Source organism: Astatotilapia calliptera, chromosome 7, assembly GCF_964374335.1.
Source record: "Astatotilapia calliptera chromosome 7, fAstCal68.1, whole genome shotgun sequence".
Taxonomy (NCBI): Eukaryota; Metazoa; Chordata; class Actinopteri; order Cichliformes; family Cichlidae; genus Astatotilapia; species Astatotilapia calliptera.
Genome location: NC_137428.1, coordinates 10,905,499 through 10,927,727, shown reverse-complemented (window position 1 = coordinate 10,927,727; position 22,229 = coordinate 10,905,499). Strand labels below are relative to the sequence as shown.

The window sequence follows — 22,229 nt, the reverse complement described above, 5'->3', positions numbered from 1 at the left end:
GATAAACTGAGTTACAGTGTTACTGTGTTGAAATACAAAGCTCTCCTTCAAACCGTCACGACGGTGAGGCTTAACATTTTTATTGTATTTTGATGCCTCTTCCAAACAGCATTGTGCCAGAGACTTCCTATGAAATGATGCATATGCGTAAAGCAACAATATGCCCTGACAGAGTTTTTATTCCAGCACGGAGGTGGCTTTGTTGTTAGAAAAATTAAAAATAAAGGTCTTTCTTTAACTTACCCGGTTGAGCATGGCAAAAGGCTGCAGGAGCCTGGGTGTGATTCTGCCCCACTGTCCAATAAAAGTGAAAAATAGTCCAAAAGTATTTTTTTCAGTAAAACTAATTTATTCAGTTACTAGTAAGAGACTGCGTCAGGGAGGTCACTCAGTCCTTTGTATGTGCCTGTGATATTTCATCCTGCTCTCTTGCATTTCCCTCATTTTCTTAAGGTTACAACAAAACTCCTCGTTAACAACCTACGCATGTGTTCAGCCCCCCCCACCCTTCTTCTCTCTTTCTGACACACACACACACACACACACACACACACACACACACACACACACACACACACACACACACACACACACACACACACACACACACACACACACTTTGTAGCAAGATGGAGGTGGCTGATTACAGAAGATTGTAGGTGGTAATCAGTGATTACAGAGGTTGTTCTAGTTAGGGGAAATTATTCCACCCTCAGCCCGTCCCTGATGGGGTCACAAAAGCTTTGTGGAGAGGCAGTGGTGACATGTTCATCTCCAGTATGATTGACACGAGTGGCTACTCGTGGCTACAGTTACCTTCTGTTATGACCTAAGGCAAACCAGGTAGCATAATGCTCTCTTCGAAACTGTGATAAAAACCTGCATCCCAGTAGAAACAAACTATAAGAATATCACCTCTGCTTCACATCCAAGCTCGAGATCTGGGGCAGCAAATTAAAAGAAATATAGCAGCATCTGAAATACATTATTAGAGAAAATTATAAAACCTTTAATGAATTCATACCAAGGATGCACTGTTCGGTAAAGTAAGAACTTCTTCTTACTTCTTACTCGATTTGCTTTTATGTGCCTTGCAAAATTGACTTCATTAAACTCACTGACTTCATGCAAACAACCTCAGTGCAGTGTGCTTTGCAGACAACATCAGGCCATTTGCCATATGCTTCCCTTGCACTTTAAAGCTACACATCGACTTCATTAATTCTAACAAAATGGGAGAGGAGAAAAGAGGTTAACCTAAGAACCTCTGCTCACAGCAGCATCCACCAAGATGTAATGACTGGGTTCTGCATGATGAAACAGTGAGTGGCTCGCCCATTTTAGTAAAGCCCCAAATCAAGTTGTGATTGTGGTGCTGTTCAGTCTTAATAATGTAACAACGGTCTTCACAGTTCACTGTACATCAGGGCAGAGACAAAGCTGTTGCTGACCATCTCTCAGACAGATGGCTGACATAGAGGATGTAAGTGTTGGTATCGATCCACTGATAATTCGTTATATCCTTCAGCTTAGCGTGAAGGAGCACGATCAGTCTCAAAGGAGAGAAATTGAGTGAGAGCTCTTAGAAGGGAATGGATGTGCAATCAGGTTTGAAAAAAAGAGACAAAAAAAAGCTCTATGGTATCATGTTAGATAAACAGCTGGTGCAGTGGTGGGCTGCTTCAGTAGGTCCTACAATGTTAACTTAACTCTTTACCCTTTGAAAGTCAACCAAAAGTAACCCTTGAATTTTTTTCTGACACAAGTGGTTTCTGTCTGTCATATTTCAGGCGTGCTTGTAGAACAAAATGATCGGGTTTGCATCATAATGTAGTGACACTTGGAATAACCCGGAAACTATTCTAATGGCCGTCAAACCACATCTTTATACACATATACTGAAGTGTTACAACTTGTCATTAAGGTTACACGGGAGGTCCTTAAATGTCGTCTTTATGGGGGAAATATTTAACACCGTTGTGCAAATTTCTATGCTTTTTGTTTTTCAAAATAACATTTTAAAAACATTCAATTAACTCTGGGTGACCCAGCGATTTCTTGCAGGGATCAGGCCCCAGCTTGTGTCCAGGAAGCATGCTCTGCTACATGTCACCCGTCGCTTGATGCCTGATTTATGCTTCAGTGGGAAATTTACTTAGGATGTAACCAGAAACCCCTCTTAATCCTACATTGCAACCTTCCACATAACCTGGCAAGAACAACTCCCGAGAAATATAACTACATGTCAGGTCAGTGCAGCACACTGTGAGTCTGATTGGCATGGAAGAAAAAAAAGATTATTAACTCATTCACTGCCAGCCATTGGCAGTGAATGAGTTAAACCCATTGACTCATTCCAGAGGTGTGGACTCGAGTCACATGACTTGGACTCGAGTCAGACTCGAGTCATTAATTTTATGACTTTAGACTTGACTTGAAAAAATGTTGTAAGACTTGTGACTTGACTTGGACTTTTACACCAATGACTTGGGACTTGAATTGGACTTGAACCGGTTTACTTGAAAAGACTTGATATTTTACCCCAAATATAAAATTTAACATGCATATTATATAGAGATTGAAAATGTGACGTCATTCACGGGTAGAACCGCAAAGGATTCTGGGAACTCGTGGCAAGCGGTACTAGCGCACGCAGGCTTTCAATTAAAATCAGTTATACAGCGATAAAAAGAAACACAAAAATGTCAAGAAGCTGTTGTATTATTAACTGCAATAGCCGGTCGCATGACAGCCACGGGAAGCCGACGGGTAAAGAGATCGGTTGTTATCGGATTATGTCGTTGAAGAGAAATTGTTCGAGCCATGTTTCCGAAGTAACAAAGACGCGACGGGTGGCCTGGATTGCAGCCATTCAAAGATCAAATATAACGTCCCAGAACACTCCAGCTCACAGGTTAGTCTGCTCCAAGCATTTACACGAAGGTCAGTGTTTTTTAGTAGTTAATACATCATTTTCATAACATAATTGGTGATATAGGTTACAAGCAAGTCTGGCGCTGAACAGAAATTGTGGCGCTATGCTCCTTTATTTATTGTGCATAAATAGTGAATTGTCCTGACACAATATTGCGTTTCGCTTATGTTATTATGGTACATTGACAAAAACATATACGTTTATTCACAGGATAAAACAGGTTTTTTTGTATCACTAATTGCCCAGTATGATTACAGCATACAGTATTGTTGTCACTGCTACATTTCTGTGATGAACCAGAAATTATTTCCACTACTAATTAATTACCGTTGAGCTCAAAGGTCCTATTAATAAACGGTTAACGAATGTGTATTTATGAAGACGATTTGTGAGACTGGTAAACTTATGATACGTACGATGGTCTTTCGTTCTACACGGTGCATTTCAAGGTCCTGTACCCATCCGTCGGTAAACTGTACCTGGGCTTGTTGCAGTGACCGGAAGTTACTAAACTTCATGAGTGTATGCACTCACTCCAAGAACCGTATGATTATTAATATGCATATAAATAAAGAAGCTATTTTGTGCAAAGATGTCAACTGTAAGAATGCTGTGCATAAACATTTACTCTGCTCCATGTATGATGATATAGTGACTGCTCTGTATAAAAGTGGCACACTGCTTGATAAACAATATAAGCATAAGAAACCTAACATCAGACCTGGCTGGAAAGAACATGTATCCATGTACCATGATGAAGCTCGCATAGCTTATAAATGTTGGGCCATGGCTGGAAGACCTAAACAAGGCCCAGAATTTGAACAGAAAAAATGTGCGAATGCCAGATATAAGTACGCTGTTCGCTTTATAACTAAAAATGAGCAAATGCTAAGAGCAGATTCTTTGGCCAGGAAAATGCTGTGTAATAATACGGCAGATTTTTGGAAAGAGGTGAAAGCTCTTAATAACTGTAAACCATCTCTACCATCAACTGTTGAAGGTGTTTCTGGGGCAGATAACATTGCAGCATTATGGAGACAGCATTACAGTGCGTTGTTTAACTGTATAAAAAGTGAACCATATGAGGACAATCTTGACATGAGTAATGACACAATAAGTGTAAGGACACATGAAGTATATGAAGCCATTCATAGGTTGTCTGATAATAAATCCTCTGGTTTGGATCACATCACTGCAGAACATTTAAAACATGCTAGTGTAAGGCTAGCTCCTCTTTTAGCACTCTGTTTCACTGGGTTTATGATTCATGGCATATTACCAGACTCAATGCTGTGTATTTTACTGGTACCAGTTATGAAAGACAAAGCTGCAAAAGTGAGCTGCTTGGATAATTACAGGCCAATTGCACTAGCCAGTATTTTATCTAAGGTGTTAGAAAGAATCTTGTTTGACAGAGTTAGTGTGTTCATCTCTTCTCTGGATAATCAGTTTGGCTTCAAAGCACGGCACTGACATGTGCATATATGCACTCAAGGAAATAGTCAGTTTGTACAGGGCTAAAAATTCATCTGTCCTCATGTCTTTCATTGATGCCTCTAAGGCTTTTGATCGAGTGAACCACAGAAAACTTTTTGATAAAATGAAGAGATGGGGAGTTCCTCAGTACATCGTGAGGATTCTCTCTTACTGGTACGCTCATCAGAACATGAAGGTTAAATGGGGAAGCGGTATTTCTGCCCCCTTTGGTGTCAGCAATGGTGTTAGACGGGGTGGGATTTTGTCTCCAATTTTATTTAATTTGTATGTTGATGATTTGTCCATACAACTGAGAGCCTGTAACACTGGGTGTATATTAGGTAAAGCACTGATAAATCATCTTATGTATGCAGATGACCTGGTTGTTTTTAGTCCAAGCAGTGCTGGGTTACAGGATCTTCTTAATGTCTGTACTGAATATGGTGTGCAATATGACATTGAGTACAATGCTGCTAAAAGTGCTGTTTTGATATGTAGAACCAAGCAGGATAAACAGCTAAATTTCCCTTTGTTTAAACTGGCACAAAAAACTCTTGAAGTTCATAAAAAGGTGAAATACCTCGGTCACTTTATTACTGAGCAAATGAATGATGATGATGACATATACAGACAACGGTGTAAGCTCTATGTGCAGGCAAATACTATTGCACGCAAATTCAGCTTTTGTTCACTTCCAGTTAAAGTGGCTTTGTTTAAAGCGTATTGCACACCGCTATATACTGCCCCCTTGTGGTCATACTACAAACAATGTAGCATGCAGAAGCTGCATGTTGCATATAATGATGCGATGAGAATCCTTTGCAGGATACCTAGAAGTGATAGTGCCAGCCAGATGTTTGTAGCTGTGGGTGTTTGGACTTTTAAAGCACTTTTAAGGAAGCTAATGTTCAATTTTAGAGAACGACTGGATGGTTCGAGTAACAGTATAATTTTAGCACTCACAGATCCGACAGTGAGTGGTTCCCGTTACTCATCCAGTCTCAGAAAGCACTGGTTAAAGTGTTTGTGTATTTATTGATTTATTTTAAGTAATTGTGTTTTATGTATATTATGGTTTTATATTTTTACAAATGTTTTAGATACTTATTTATATACATATATATATTTAATGGTGTATACCTTGTGTTGGGGGGGGGGGGAGTGTTGTGTGTGTGTGTGTGTGGTTTTTTGTTTTTTTTGTTTTTTGTCTTGTTTTTATGGACATGAAGTCTGCCAATTAAGATTGAATTGAATTGAATTGAAATAAATATGCTAAGATGAGATAGCTGACTTCATCTAACTAGCAAATGTTGTCCAGGCTACGTTGGTGATACAGTTTTTTTTAATGTGTATGATATTTTTGTCATGCGATTTTAAAGCTGGCCCTACAACCGCATCCAAGAATAACATGCAGCGTATCTCAGAACTGTCGGTGAAAATTATTCTTGGAGCTAGGTTTAATTGAGCTGCATTTTAAAGAGGTGCAATTTCACAATTTGTGTATATTTTCTAAGTTCACTATTTTGTCATGTGTTGAGAAAAACACAGATTTTAAAATTACATGGTCTAATATTTACATTTAGCATAACTGCAACATTATTTTTTCGTTTTTTTTTTTTTAAAGACTCGAAAGGACTTGAAATTCAAAGTTTCAGACTTGTGACTTGACTCGGACTTTTACACCAGTGACTTGAGACTCGACTCTGACTTGCCTGACATTACTTGAGACTTGACTTGAGACTTGAGGATAAAGACTTGAGACTTACTTGAGACTTGCAAGACAATGACTTGGTCCCACCTCTGACTCATTCACTGCAATTGACGGCTATAGACGTCAATGGCAGTGAATGAGTTAACAGTCATGGGGAGCTCAAAGTTTCATCATAAGAATAATAAGACAAGAAGAAAGTCAAAAGTGTCAAAGTGGTGAAACACAGAGCGCCTGCTACTTTGCTACCCTGAGAGAAGAGAAGAGAAGAGAAGAGAAGAGAAGAGAAGAGAAGAGAAGAGAAGAGAAGAGAAGAGAAGAGAAGAGAAGAGAAGAGAAGAGAAGAGAAGAGAAGAGAAGAGAAGAGCTCATATACCCTGTGAGCAGTTTCCTGTCCCTGCACTTCCTTTTAACTCTCCTTCAAACTGCTTCAGGACATACAACGCCCACATCTCAGCCTACCACTGTGTGCTCTCTGGAGACTTCTTTGGCTGACTATTTTTAGATTACTTTCTATTGGTTTGATCTTGTTTGCCATGGAAACCAATAAAAGTTGTTTATGTTACCAGACGTCTGAGTTGTCTGCCAGTTGAAGTCCTGTTAATTCCTTTCATTTCACAGTTAAAGACGAGTCAAATTTTATATCACAAGTCTCACTGCAGACCCGACATTGTCTCCCAAAGCAGGCCTCTACCTGTGGGGATAACAGAAGTTTGATGGATTGGAAAGCAGAAGCATATCTCCCTGGCTGGTCTGCTATTCGAAAACCCTGCCTCAGCTTCATACATCAGCCAATTAAAATCGTATCAGAGCAACCTCAGTCAATATGTCTCCAAGCAACACAATTTTAGCTGCATGGAAGCTAGGTCTAAGCAAATACACCTGTAACAGGGAGAAACATATTCCCCATAAATGTCTATTCTCACCGTCTGCGTCAGTAATCAGATTTAGCTGCAGTCAGTCAGTCTCCAGTCTCTCTCTCTCACACACACACACACACACACACACACACACACACACACACACACACACACACACACACACACACACACACACACACACACACACAGAGCTCAGCCTGTTTTCCTTGGTTATTACTCTCCACTTTCCTTTTTTTTTTACTCCCAGTGACCATCTTCTTATTAAGACATCCCAGCTGCACTGCTAGCTGACCACAGAAAGCTCAGCTGAGTGTGTACACTGTGTGCACGCGAGTGTGTGAGACTGAGCACTAATGGTAGACTCGGATGGCTGACCACCCGCTTCTCCTCCACTGAAAACATCTACCAGGCCATTAGCATGACACTAAACTGAGGGTGGACACATACACACAGGGTGCACCGCCATAATCTACTCTCTCAGTGGGATTTTGTGGCCATTGCACAGCCACTCACCAAAGGAAAAAAAAGAGAGAGTTACAGTCTTCAAATGTTTGACTTGTGTTCTTTCCGTGTTTGTATTTGGTTCAATATGCAAATTAGACCCCTGGTTTAGGAGCCTTGCTTTTAAAGCACAGTTGTGGGTGCTAAAGAATTTATCTTTACGGATTGTTTAACCATTTAAGACCTACCATAGAGCCAAGTCCACCAGAGCTTAACTTTATATTTTTACATGCTGTAGTGCCATTTTTGGGAGCATTTCAAGTTGCCATACATCAATACAACCGTTATATCCCAAATTTTAATAATATGTATCCATGAACTCCATAGTAACTGCATAAATTGCAATAAAGTACAATAAACTACAAAAAAAATTGATAATTGTTTTTTACATATATTTCTAGTTAGAGAAATGTATGAGGTTTATCCTTCAGAACTGTAAATACAAAAAAGTTGCACAAAACAGCTTCCCACCACAGGAAATTTATTTTGAGTGTCTTCATAGTTTTATTTTTGAGATACACCAATTTTTATTTACTGCAGGAAAACCGAAAATAAATATTATAATGCAAATTTGCAAAAAATGTGCATCAAAATAAACTATTTCCAGCAGTGCAATTTGAAACTATACAGAAAAGCATAAAGTCAAACATGACTTTATGCTTTTGAAACTACATTTTCCGCGAAAATGACATCACTTGCGGTTTTGAGCAGGTAATGGCGGACATGCGCTGATGTCTATTCCAACGTAGAAAGTGTTATGAACAGCTGATCAGATCGGCAAACCGTGTTTCTGGACTATTATGTTTTTGTTGCTGCAAATGCTTTTTACGAAATATTTGCAATGCCCTATGTGGAAGGAAACCGTGATTTAGGACAAGCTGATGGAAAAATGTGAGTACAAGTCCTCCGGTTTCATATGCAAAAAAAATTACTGCACTAGCCTATGTGGTTGCAGTTCTACCGGAATTTTAAAAATAGTTACTCAAAACGGAGCTTGCCCGCTCCGACCGGTCTTGAAGGGTTAAACAAAGATGATACAAGATACTTTTGAGAAAGCCACAATAAATCAGTATTAATCATAATTTATGTGATCATGCACCTATAGGAATTATTAGATTATATGAATGAGCATTTTGGCATAAAGGGGAAGGCTGTTATCGTATGAGACTTTCTCTTTAGCTGTAGTTCCCACACACCGTGAACGCAGTCTCAAATAAACTGATGGACTGACTCTCTACAGTCACTTTGGCTTAACCATGTACCTAAAAAAATAAATATTGTGGGCCAAGGTGTTGATAGTCCCCTCCACAAACTACCATCCATAAATTCAAATGCTTTGGGACAGTCCTCACTGACACCCTGTTTCTGGAGATGGAGCTCAGTAGTCAGATTGGAAAAGCCTCTACTTTTTGTTCAAGGTTGAACAAAAAAGGTGTGGATAAAATCTCAGGGCTGGTGTGGTGATCATACTGCAATACGGCAGTCAGATATGGACATTGCAGGCTCCCAAGCAGTCTGAAATATTCTGTATACACAGTCCTCCTCTCAGGACTCTCCTGGGTTAGTAATATGCAAAGTATGGAAATTGAAAAACACAATATAGAGATTGAAAAAAAACCCTATACTTTTCCTCTACAAAGGATATTAAGACTAGTGATACGCAATAAGCAAGTAACAGAAAATAACCAGAACAGAATCACATCAACACAAGGCTATAAAAATGTATTTTAAAAGGGTTTTAGAAGAGGTTACCAATTCCTTTAAACTTAAGTCTCTAAGTGGAATTGCAAGCAGGGATTCACCTGAGGATGTAGCTCTCTGTCACAGTGTGTCGTCTGTCCTGTATCCCTCCTCTCACCCCCAACCGGTCGACAGCAGACAGCTCTTATTCTCTGAGCCTGCTTCTGCTGGAAGTTTTTTCTCGTTAAAAGGGAGTTTTTTCTTCCCACTTTCCCAAAGTGCTGGTTCATAAGGGCTCATTTAATTGTTGGGATTTTCTCTCTATTAATGTAGGCTCTTTACCATACAATATAAAGTGCCTTGAGGCAACTGTTGTTGTGATTTGGTGCTATTCAGAATTTAAGGATGTGAACAATCTCACCTATGTAAACCATAGACTGTATATAAAAGATGGGTGTAATCACCATAATATAATTCAATGGCTTTGCCACATTTTGTGGCCTTTCAGCTTTAAGGCGACCTTTTTTGTTTTCAAGCCAGAAGTGACAAGCGAGTGCTAGGTTTTGAGCTAAGGCTAGCAAGCTTAGTAAGCAAGCTGCACCCATTGACTGAAACATGTAGCATCAGACCCTGCTAACTGGCACTAAGCAATATAATCATTAAAATACTTGAGTCTGACCCACTGAAACAAGATTATAAACTTCTTGGACAGTTTGCACCACACGGCAGATAATTCTATTAGAAATACTTAAAATGCACCAGTATCACAAAGATTAGGCTATATAGGAACCATGTTGTGAAATTAGCTGTAAAAATTGTAATTATTGTTGTAACCAGGTTATAAGCATGGTGATTTTATCAATGAAGTTGGGCATTTTAACAGTCTATGACAATCTATGGGGTTGACTTGATTTGGAGCCTGACTCTAGTGGCCTTTGGAGGAACTGTAGTTCTTGGCACATCACACTGTTTTTGTTTTTTGCTTTTTTCAGCAGCAGAGTGGACACATGAGCACGAACAAACCTTGAAACCAACACATGGGAAGCCTCAGCTGAATTTTTTACAGAGCTTTGAAAACTAAGAGCTGTTTCAGAGGGACAGGAAGCTGGCAGATGGGTAAAAAGCCAGTGTGTAAGGCATTTTGTGGACACTGCCAGGAGGACTGTCATTCCCAAATGAGGTAAAACAGCCATAGTGGCGCCGCTCCAGCAAAACAGTGGACAACCAAGAGAGATAATCTAATGGTCCCCATAATTACTGTTTATTTTTTATCACAATTTTTTGATGCATTTGTTCCAGTTAAAAATATATATTTTTTGGTGGTTGGATGTCACTCAAATCATTGAGGCACCATTTTTTAAGGCAGTAAGTAGTTTCCCTTTATTTAACTACATGTGAGCAATGGAAAGCAGATCTAAAGAGAATGTAGCTGCAAGTCAATGACCAGATCTCACCAGAAACTGATCATTTTTCCACAACCAGAAACCTACAGGGAAACTTGTACACCATTACAATTATCCGTATTAATTAAAACATAGACACATAACCATGACATATTTGTTTTTGCAGTCAGGACTGAGGAAAGCTATAAAAAGCAAAAGATAATACATCAACATTTGGTCTATTGGAGAGATCTGACTGGTGGAAGTGACTTCTGGAAGTGTGGAAGTGGTTAACAGGAGGCAGCATGCCTGAGTTTGTTTCTAAACAGAAGGCAAGCTCACAAACAGGCATCAGAATCATACACACTCTTCAGATAGCATGCCAGCATCACAGGCCCACAGAGAGAGAGAGAGATGGGAAAAAATGAAGGCGAGGAGGAGGATGGAGGTCGAAGGCGGGGAGAAACAGGAGGAGGATAGGAAGGGGGATGGGAAAAAAGAGATGCAGAAGAGAAGGGAATAAAAGGGATGGAGCGACAAGAGGAATGCACCGCGTGCTGTGTTGAGCTTTCTGTTTCATTTGTGTGTTTTAATTTCTCATTCAGTCAAATCTGGATTAAATCACTGAGTGGGGTTCGATGTCTCTCCCTACTCCTTTCACCCAATTATCCATCCATCTCTCCATTTTTTCCTCTCCTTTTCCCACTCCCACAGTCCTCTGCATTATTCATGCGTTGGGTGTAACCTCATCAGTCAACATACCGACAAAACAACACACACACACACAAACACTGCCAGTTCTGCCTCTCCCTCCCTCTCTTACATACACTCACAATCTCACACACAAATTATTCACATCCTATTCAGTCAGCAGTACACTTTGTAGATTTGTCAGTCACATGTCCACCTCCACTTTGTAGAGACCTGCAGCACTTTGACAGGAGACAGGCAGGTACAGGTACATATAAAAACACATATATAAAGCTAATACAATAACACAGCAGCTGATTTGATCCATCTGAAGTTGCCTCAAGGCAAGGAATTATTCCATCTACAGTATTGTTTGGTAGAAAAATGGGTGATGGAGTGAACTATGGCTACTACTGTAGAAGCTGCTTTTAGTGATGAAAATGAAAGGGATGCAGAGTCTGAAAGTTCAAAACCAACTGGCACTTTGTTAGCTGTGTGTAAGTAATCTTGCTATCCAAGATGGCGACACGTAAACTCTCGGTGTAGCGTCTCCCTCTGGACTGAAATAGGGCTTTGGACAAAGCGGGCCGGTCTAAATACTGACTCTGGGTAGGCAAACCTGTGTCTACCGTGTCCGCCTCCACCTGGACTCTGGATTGACGGGCCGGAGCCTGCCGGTGCCTACTGCGTCTACTAGACTTGGAGCTAGCAGGTCGGGGCTTGTTGTGTCCCCCAGACTCGGAGCTAATCAGGCCTGGAGCCCGCTGCATTCCCCGGACTTGGAGCTGGCAGGCCGGAGCCGGCTACATTGTCCATATTTTGAAGCAAACGAAGCCGGAGTCTGCTACACCGCCCGGACTCGGAGCTAACAGGACGGAGCCTGCTATACTGCCTGGACGCAGAGTTAACAGGCTGGAAACTGCTACACTGTCCGGACACGCAGCTAACAGGCTGGGCTGGAGTCTGCCACGACGCACCTCCATCTGATCCCCGGATTGCTTAGTCCACCTCTGCTCGGATTCGGAGCTAATAGGTTGGAGCTTTTTGTATTCACCCCCATTTTGGACTCTGGGCTATCATTATGAAGACGAGGACACTTATCGAAGCTTTATTGTGTGTATTCGTGGTTTGGGACTTGGGACATTGCGGTGCTCCTTGGGTGAGAACTGCAAAATATGAGCTGAGTATGGGTGAAACTTATTTTAGTGGCACTAGGTCAACTGTAGCAGTGCACCTGGAGTCACCAACGATTCATCTGGCTCTGGTTGCTAGCTTAAATCGATATGAAGTATTACCCAAATTACAAGGTTCCCTTGTTCTGTATAATCTTTCACTTTCACTTAAGAAAAAGCAGTATTTGTCGTTAACATCTGCAAAGTACGAAAATGCTTTTAAATGTAATATAAAACGAAGGTTAATGATGATTGTTTTACTTTTACTTATATCCGGAGATGTGCAACCAAATCCTGGACCTGAATTGAAAAGTGTCCAGACCCCTGCCGATTTTAAATCTCAGCCAGGGTTAAAATGTGTTCATCTAAATGTACGCAGCTTATTACACAAGATGGACTTGGTCAGAATTTGGGCGAAATCGACAAACGCGGATATTGTGATTATCTCCGAAACTTGGTTGTCCAAATCTATTACAGATGATGACATCAACATAACGGGATACAATCTTTATCGCACAGATAGGCCTAGGAAAGGTGGAGGCGTAGCAATTTATGTTAAATCAAGATATGAAGTATCCATTGTTTTATCTGTATCTATTCCTAAACAAATGGAATTCTTGGCTTTGGATATTAAAATAGTAAAGTCTCTTTCTATAACAGTTGTTGGGTGCTATAGGCCTCCGTCTGCTGTAAAGGAAACTTTATTATCTCTAAAGCATCTTCTGTCCAAATTAAAATATAACGAACTTCTATTGGCCGGAGACTTGAACTGGGACTGGCTGAATATAGCTTCTGATGAATTTAAATCCTTCTGTGACTCTGTTAATCTTAGCCAGTTAGTCAACCTACCTACAAGGCCAAATATAAAGAGTCCTGACAAATCTACTTTGATTGACCTAATTCTAACAAATGTCCCTCATAAGTTTCTGTCTCTAGGCGTGTTCTGTAATGATTTAAGCGATCATTGTGTAGTTGCTACTTGTAGGAACACTAAAATCCCTAAATGTAAACCGCGTATCATCTGTAAAAGAAATTTTAAAATATTTAATGAGCAAGTGTTTCATTATGACTTGTCTATGGTAAATTGGGAAAACTTGAGTCTGATACCAGACATCCATCTGGCTTGGGCTTATTTTAAAGAAATTTTTATGAAGATTTTAAATAAGCATGCACCTGCCAAAAAATTTAGGGTCAAGGGACGGGAGAACCCTTGGTTCTCATCGGAATTATCAGAGTCCATCCATCAGCGTAACGTGGCATGGGCAAAAGCTAGGAAAAACGATTCCCTGACTGACTGGTTAGACTTCAGGAAATTAAGAAACAAATGCACGACACTTATCAAGAAGGCTAAGTCAGAATATTATTTATCTGTTACTACAGAAAACCTCAATAACCCTCAGAAATTTTGGAAAGTAATTAAGTCCTTATCTATAAATAAAATATCACAGGCTCTTCCAAAATTTATTTTAAAAGATTCTGTCCCAGTTTATGACAGAACTGAGGTCTTAAACAGCTTTAACAAGCACTTTGTAGCTACTGGTTTTTTATTTAACTCTGTTGGAGCAGCCCCCATGATTCCCTGCACAGAACCCCAAACATATATTGGGGAGCTTTTTGATTTTTCTCCTTTTTCTGTCCAGGAAGTGCATAAAGCTCTTAAAGCCTTAGATCACAGGAAACCCCCAGGGCCAGACTTAATAGAGCCCTATTTTCTGAAAATAGCAGCTGATTACATTGCACAACCTCTTACGATCCTTTTTAATCTTTCAATCCAAAATAAAGAAATTCCACTTGTTTGGAAGTCTGCTTTTGTTACGCCAATATTAAAAGGAGGCGACCCGGCCATTTTGACTAATTACAGGCCAATATCAAACTTGTGTGTTTTGGCAAAAGTCCTTGAGTCTCTCGTCAGTGAGCAATTAAAAGAGTTCTTGTACTCTAATGAAGTTCTTTCAAAACTACAATCTGGGTTCAGAAAACAGCATAGTGCTGTTACAGCTGCCACAAAAGTGATAAATGACATACTTGTTGCTCTTGATAAAAAACAGCACTGTGCTTCTCTCTTTATTGACCTGTCAAAAGCTTTCGACACTGTGGATCACGCCATTTTAAAGCATAGGCTTATTTCTTTGGGGCTGTCTAGACATGTTGTCTCCTGGTTTACTAATTATTTGAGTGACAGGACTCAATGCATTAAATGTGAAAATCTGTGCTCAGAACTTTTGAATATTCACACTGGGGTGCCACAGGGTTCAATTTTAGGACCTCTGCTGTTCATCATGTATATAAATGACTTGGGACAAAATGTGTCCAATGCTAGTATGCATTTTTATGCTGATGACACAGTTATTTATTCCTTTGGCTCAAACTTTGAAAAGGCAATAGAATCGTTGCAGAAAGCTTTTGACGTGGTTCAGCACACACTTCTGGAGCTGAAATTGGTTCTCAATGCTGAAAAGACAAAGCTAATGTTGTTCTCAAACATGAAGAGATTTCCTCAAACTGTCCCCTTGGTGTCCACTCTTGAGGGAAACCTCATAGAAGTGGTGCATACGTATAAATATCTTGGCTTTTTAATTGATGATTCTCTGACCTTTAAACCTCACATAGACAATCTTGTGAAAAAACTCAAACTAAAATTGGGATTCTTCTTTCGAAACAAATTTTGCTTTTCTTTTGAGACAAAAAAGCGTCTTGTAAATGCTACATTTTTATCTGTTTTAGATTATGGTGATCTGCTGTACATGAATGCTTCAGCCCAGTGTCTTCATAAGATTGACTCAGTTTATCATGCCTCCTTACGGTTTATTACAAACTGTAGGGCCTTGACCCATTGTTGTGATCTGTACGCTCGAGTGGGATGGCCTTCGTTGTCCTCCAGGAGGTTTGCTCACTGGTGCATCTTTATTTATAAGGCCCTGCTTGGACAAATGCCCACCTACATTTGCGATCTGCTCACACGGAGAAGTACTGTTTCTTACAGCCTGCGTTCAAGCGATCTTTTATTGCTCAATGTTCCATTTGCCAGAACTGAACTGGGAAAGAGGGCTTTTACTTATGCTGCCCCTTTCACATGGAACATGATGCAAAAAGACTGGAAGATAGCAGATCTTATTTCATTAAATGCTTTTAAGTCCAGATTGAGAGAGCCAGAGAAAAATGTTTTTAAAATGTAATTGTTATTTATAATATGTATGTAACTTTGTAATTTCAACGTGTTGTCGCCTCTTGGCCAGGACTCCCTTGCAAAAGAGGTTTTTAATCTCAATGGGACTTTTCCTGGTTAAATAAAGGTTAATAATAATAATAAAAAGTACAATAAAACACAGCAGGATACTATTGTTAAGAAATATATTGTATATATTATTTATTTCATAAAATAAAGACTGTAAGACAAAGAGCTGTATGTCTGTGAAGGTTCTCAGTCATCCTGGTCATCGTAGTCTAAGGAGCTTGGAAAGAAAAGCGTCTGCACTTCTTTGAGTTGCTTGAAGACGTTTCACCTCTCATCCGAGAAGCTTCTTCAGTTCTAAGGGTCAAATGGTGGAGAGTCCCAGATTTAAACCTAGTGAGTGTTTCCCCCCAAAGAGGGACAAAGGACCACCCGATGATCCTCTACCTAATCACATGAGCCAAGGTGTGAAAGCGGGTGTGGGTCACAATCAGCCAGGGTTTCGGGTGAGCTCATTGTGAAACCTGGCCCCACCCTATCATGTGATTTCCTGAGGTCAGATGGCCCAGGATGTGAGTGGGCGTTAAGGCGTCTGGGAAGGGATCTCAAAACTGGATTATAGATGGCAGACAGTTGGTGTCGTAAACCACCGCCTCTGTTCAAAGATGGTCGCTCACAGTGGACCTAATTGCCTTCTTTCACTCCTCTTTCAAACCATCTGTCCTCTCTGTCCAAAATGTGAACGTTGGCATCTAAAAAAATAGTCCATCCATGCCAAGATTTCTCTGAAACTACACCGAGGCACAGCTGTGCCATGAGCTAAATGCCAACATGCTCACAACTGTACTACCATACTGAACATGTTAGAATCTGAACATCAGAAAATAGATAAACAATGTTCCCTGTAAGTTTGGCAGGGACAATGGTCAGGAAACAAAATATTTAAAAAAAAATTTGATCATGTTGGTATAGTTCATCACACTGGATGGAAAACTAACCCTCGGATGTCTTACTTGAAGGCTGGACTATTGTAATTCTTCATTATCAGGATGTCCCAGTATTGTAGCCTGCAGCTGATACAAAATGTTGCAGTGTGACTGCTCACAGGAGCTTGAAAGAAAGCTAACTTCTTTTGACTGGACACATTCAAAGCCCTTCATGACCTCATAGCACCAGAAAATTGCAGCAGAGCTCTTTATTCTTAGACTGCAGGCTTGCTTTGTAGCTCCAAGAGTTACCAAAAGTAAAACTGGAGGCAATGCCTGCAGCTCTCAGGGTGCTCCTCTGTGGAACCAACTCCAAATTTGGGTTTGGGAGGCAGACACCCTTTCTTTGAAGATTAAGATTAAAACATTTCTTTTACTGGATAGCCTACTTTATCCTCGTTTTTTGTCCATAAAAGGAATCACAACTTAAAAATTTTTTCAGTGCATTTAGTAAAACTTGAAACTACGGAGGCTGAGGGCCTTGTATTACTTGCCACCTTTTTCCAGCCAAAGGATTCACCAACTGATTACTGATTTTAGGTTTGAGGTACAGCCCCACTCTGAGTCTGACTCTATCTCTCCCTTCATCCTTGGAGAGAAAGAGTTGTTTTTGTAGGGGGGCTGTTATATATTTAAGATTTATAATTAGGATGAGTGATGACTGGTGTGAGTTGAATATATGTAACATATTTTATGGAATTCATCTTATTGTGAAATTAAAACTTCGGCTATACACAAAAAATTGGTGCCAATCCATCTAGGTGTTATCCTTCAGGATGCTTAGAGTAGACTATATCAACCTTAATGACGATGCATTCATTAGTTTCCCATAACATTTCAGTCTGGGCTAAAGAAATGCAGCAAACATGTTTAAACATTTACTAAATAATTCAGTTTTTTATAATAAATAAGAGTGTAAGTTTGCTTCTAGTTTCACTTAAGCTCAACTCTATAATAAAAGGGAGCAGAAAACTGGAAGGACCTTTCCCTTCTTTTCAATTATTTAGATCAAGAATAGTGGGGAAAAGCTCTGCAGCTGAGATTGCTCTGCTAGGCCTGTTTTTTTTCCCTGATGATGTTTCTGATGGTACTAGACGTTAGTTTTGAGAGTCAGGTCAACATGAAAAGGTTTGTATCCGGTATCAATACTCTCTCATCAGAACATTGAGGAGAAAAGAGAAGCAGCACAAGGTCTCTGTGTGGTATTTCTGTAGCTAAACCTTTAGAAGTGCAGTTCTTTATTTGAAGGAAATGTGTCAGCTTTAGAGTGCTTAAGGCAGCTAAGTGCCATGACCCCACAACCAACATCTATATCCCCTTCACTTAATGCTATTAGCAGAGGCTCTGTAGCTCATATACAGGTGCCAAAATGCTTTCCCTTATGAACAAGCACTTGGCAATGGTGGGGAAGAGGAACTCCCTTTTAACAGGAAGCTATCTCCAGCACAACCAAACTCAGCTGTTGTCATTATGTGTTCAAAAGAATGGATTAAAAACCAGCAAGTCCTTTCATTTAGTAGTAAATCTAAGAACATGAATTAAGAATTTTAGCTTTACCTCCAAATTCACAAGTTTTATTAATTTTCTTCACTTTACTACCAGCATGCTGTATTTCTAAATTTAGTTTGGTCAATTAAAATAATTTATTAGACGTATGGTATGTCAGCAGTTGGAAATTGGACTAGAAAACAAGAGTGGGTTGTTTTTTTTCTAAATGAACCAACTAAGTGGTTTTAAAATTAAACTTTAATTTTATGTAATTATTTCACAAAGCAATTATTTATTCATATATTCAGTTATATTTTTGACTTGGCTGAAAACCTTTTACGGTCATTTGCCCGTTTTTAAAGCTTCACAGAACAGAAAATTACACAAGGCTAAAAGTTCAAGACCATAGGCTCCGCTTCAACGAAACACTCCACTTCTACCTTTCAACATTATTGTACTGTGTATTAATATTTTCATCATAAACCCACATTAAATCCTTATGAATAAGGCACGAATGCTGCACAAACCACCAAGAATGCTCTCATACGTACACAGCGAGCCACATGGCATGTTTTACAACAGGGGTCTCAAACACGTGGCCCGGGGGCCACTTCCAGCACACGTCAACTGTCCTTGTGACCTGTGTATTGACGTGAGGAAATATAATGCAATTTGGCCCTTGAAGTTACTTTTTTTGTTAGGGAGGTTTTGTTTGTTGTTCAGTGCAATGTGAAAATAAGTTCTTTGAAAAGCAAAACATGTTTTAAAATGAAGGCAATATGAGCAGAGAGTACAAACATGTTGAGGGATTGGCTGTTAGTTCAGTGAGAGAGTTATTTGTAAAGAAAGCAAGTTTCACTAGAAGTCAAAAACTAATGTGTTCACTTATGTCTGCATTTTATTTAGTTAAATACTAGAAAGAGAGTCTCAATTTGTTTATTTGGTAGTTCACTGAAAGGCTTCAGTTAGTTAAGAGTGAGAATAAAATGCATTCATGTTTGCGGTTTTGTCTAGTTATGTATTATTAGAATTTTTTCAAAAACAAAACACTACATTTTTGGAAATATTTGTGGGTGGGGGTTTTTTTTGTACTACTTGAACACTAAAGCGGCCCTCCAATGAGATGACAGTGCCAGCAGTTGCCCACAGCTCATTTAAGTTTGAGACCCCTGTTTTACAACCTTCATTTTCCCCCCCCATTCATTCACACATCTACACTTCTTGTCACACTCTCACCACACCCATTCTCCTCATTCCATCTCTTCAGCTTTCTTCCTTGTTCCCTTCCCTTTCTTGTCTCCCCATTCTTCTTCATCCATCTTCCACCTCTCTCTCTACTCTCCTCACCCTGTTCAGGCATTATTGTGCACAGACCAAAATGCCTCCCGCTCCCCCGTGATCCGCTTCACCTTAATCTTCATGAAGAAAAGAGAGGATGAACAGGATCAGGTGTGGGGAAAGGCAGCAAAGGTTTGGGGGTGGAAGAAGACAATGGAGCATAGATGAAAGAGGAGAACACGAGAGGGAAAAAAGGCACAGAGGAGAAAAGATGGGGAGGAGGAGTCGGATGGAAACAATTTCTTGAGCAGATCATTTAAAAATCTGCCCTAACAAGATTTTAACTGCAGGAAAAACTACATGTATGAATCTGCTCCTACAGAGTTGTGTTGGCTGGCTCAATAAAAGCCTGAAAGCTAAAGAGAGTGGCTCATTAAACACAGCATGTATGGTCAGGAGATATGACGAAACATTCCTCTTATTTCGGTTGTCTGCTTCAGCGCTTATCAGCTACCACACACACACACACACACACACACACACACACACACACACACACACACACACACACACACACACACACACACACACACACACACACACACACACCTCATGGGAGAGGATGTTACTTATCTCCACCTGCTGGACAGAAAGCCAATTAAAATAGTTTTCTGGAACCACTTCTGACTCTGATAGTGCCATAAAGGCTTTCAGGAAAAATAGAAAACAAGATGAATAGTTCAAAGAATCCTGGATTTGAGGCATTTCAACACATTTTGGGTTATCCCTGTGGACTGCATGGTAGTTGCAGTCGTCACCGGGGAATCTGAAAAAGAGTTTAGCAACAAACATGAAGGCAGACCTTCTGCAAAGTTCTCTCTTACAGTTTTCCCCCCTGCTTGTAATACTTGGACGGGTGCATCTTTGTTGTTGTTCACAAAATTGGGGCCTTACTCTTTAAATCGAGTTTTGCCAAAGAGACCACAGAAAAGTATGAAACCAAACAGGGCCCACACTCCTTGGTTCTATCTGCCTGCGAACACAAAACATAACGGGCCAAGCTTTTGTCCTAACAAGCTGGCTCCATGTAGACTGACATCAACTCAACCTGTATCCATGACAACTGTCCCTAAAGTATCCAGCCTCCATGGCAATTGTCACCATAGTAACTTGAAAGAACACTTGAGGTGATGCCATGCTGACATGAGCCACAGCAGGACAACAGCTGACGCCTTTATTTCTTTACTGCCAGGATAATTAAAAAGTTCGAAAAATTCAGTGTAATATAAGTTTTGTGGACTTTACCCTCTGTTAGAAACCTACTTAAAAAAAAAACTAGCAACATCTCTATCATGTAGCTTTCTCTAAATTTGAACAAATGAATAAATAATTGTATGTAAGACACAAGAATATGCTGAACTGGACAATCAACTAATTTTTCTCCTCGTGTTAAAAGTATTAATCATGCAAAGGGACAGTCTTGGACTCGTGAACTGTGCGTGCATTTCCAAGAAAATCTGCTAGGGACTAATGTGATATGTGAGCGTTTGCATTGTGATATATTTTAACAATAAATTTACTAAAAACAATTGTGTTACACTGAGTTAAAAATAAAAAGAATTGGATTAACATCACTTGTGTAAGTTGGCTCATAAATGACTGCAGTCATCCTCTGATAATAGGATTATCATTTTGATTCGCTGTAGCAGAGAATATCTCCATTGTGTCTCTGTCACAATTTGTTTATTATTTCTCACAGGAGGACCCAGTATGCAGACAACAGGAAACAGCAGATGGATGGGGAAAAAACAAACAAACAAACAAACCAAGGAACTTTAAAAGGACTTAACAATAAAGGTGCTGCGCAATGAGAGAAGAAAGCCCACTGAACTAATACGATCCAAAAATCAAGCAGGAACGATCCAAAAAAAAAAATCAGGAGGCAGCAGAAGAAAACAAACAACATGAAGGAGAGCAACAGGTGAACTACGACACTAATGAGAGTGGGGAAAAGAACAACGGCGGGAAGTAAAAATGGGAAAAAGGAGCCAACCTTCAAAATAAAAAAAGCAAGTAACCTGAAAGGCAGACTGAAAATAAACTCACACAGACCACAAGACAGATGAAGATTGGGAAAAAAAACTTGAGAAAGCACAAAGAAAGAATAGCAAAAGATTTATAAAAGAAACCACAGATCATTAAAAAACCTGACAGTCCCATTAACTGGTGTCACACAGGCAGGTAAGAGATATTATGCCGAAGACTAGAGAGGCATGCTACAAAGGAAATTCAACATAGCAGGACTTCTTTGTGTTAGCTGGCTCGTCAAAACCTTAAAGCTCCTTCAGAGAAGCCAGGCATGATCAGCTTTCTTTGTTAGCTCGGATTTTTCCACTTCAAGCTCGGGGTACTCTCACATAAAACGAGGCGTTTGATGCAATTTGACTCTTCTTCTGCACAAAATGGATCAATTGAACTACGCCTACTCTAATCAGAGACCTTATCAGAGGGACTGCTGATAGAGATTTATAAAGATTATGAAAAATCTAACAGTCAAATGCAACACTGGTGCTGAAAGTCACAAGAGTAATGGTGCAGATGCCTCTTTATGTTGTGAATTTATGATCAGTTGATCGGAAAACCAAATTTAATTGTCTTAAGCTGTGTTTCTTTTACTGCTCGCTGCACTCTTGGTGCTCTCAGTGTTATTTCTGCACATTTGACCTTTGCCACTTTAAATTATATAACTTAAACAATACAGGTGGCTAGTGTGTTCTCTTCTGGCACTTCCATAGTCTAAATCACTCTGTGTTGTTGCCAGATAAATGTGAAATAAATTTCACTGACTGAATATTCTTGGTGATAAACAGCCTAAAAATG

General features: G+C 39.8%; 1 protein-coding gene and 1 long non-coding RNA gene across 3 annotated transcripts in view; one reads left to right on the top strand and one right to left on the bottom strand.

Annotated features, from left to right (window-relative positions):
• Nucleotides 1-22,229, bottom strand: part of necab2 (N-terminal EF-hand calcium binding protein 2) — a 149,198-nt gene that overhangs the window by 73,157 nt on the left and 53,812 nt on the right. The gene's annotated exons all lie outside the window — the stretch shown is intronic.
• LOC145429669 (uncharacterized) lies at nt 10,221-21,256 on the top strand. Its single transcript, XR_013909937.1, has 2 exons — nt 10,221-10,361; nt 21,109-21,256. It is a non-coding gene; the product is annotated as an uncharacterized LOC145429669 (long non-coding RNA).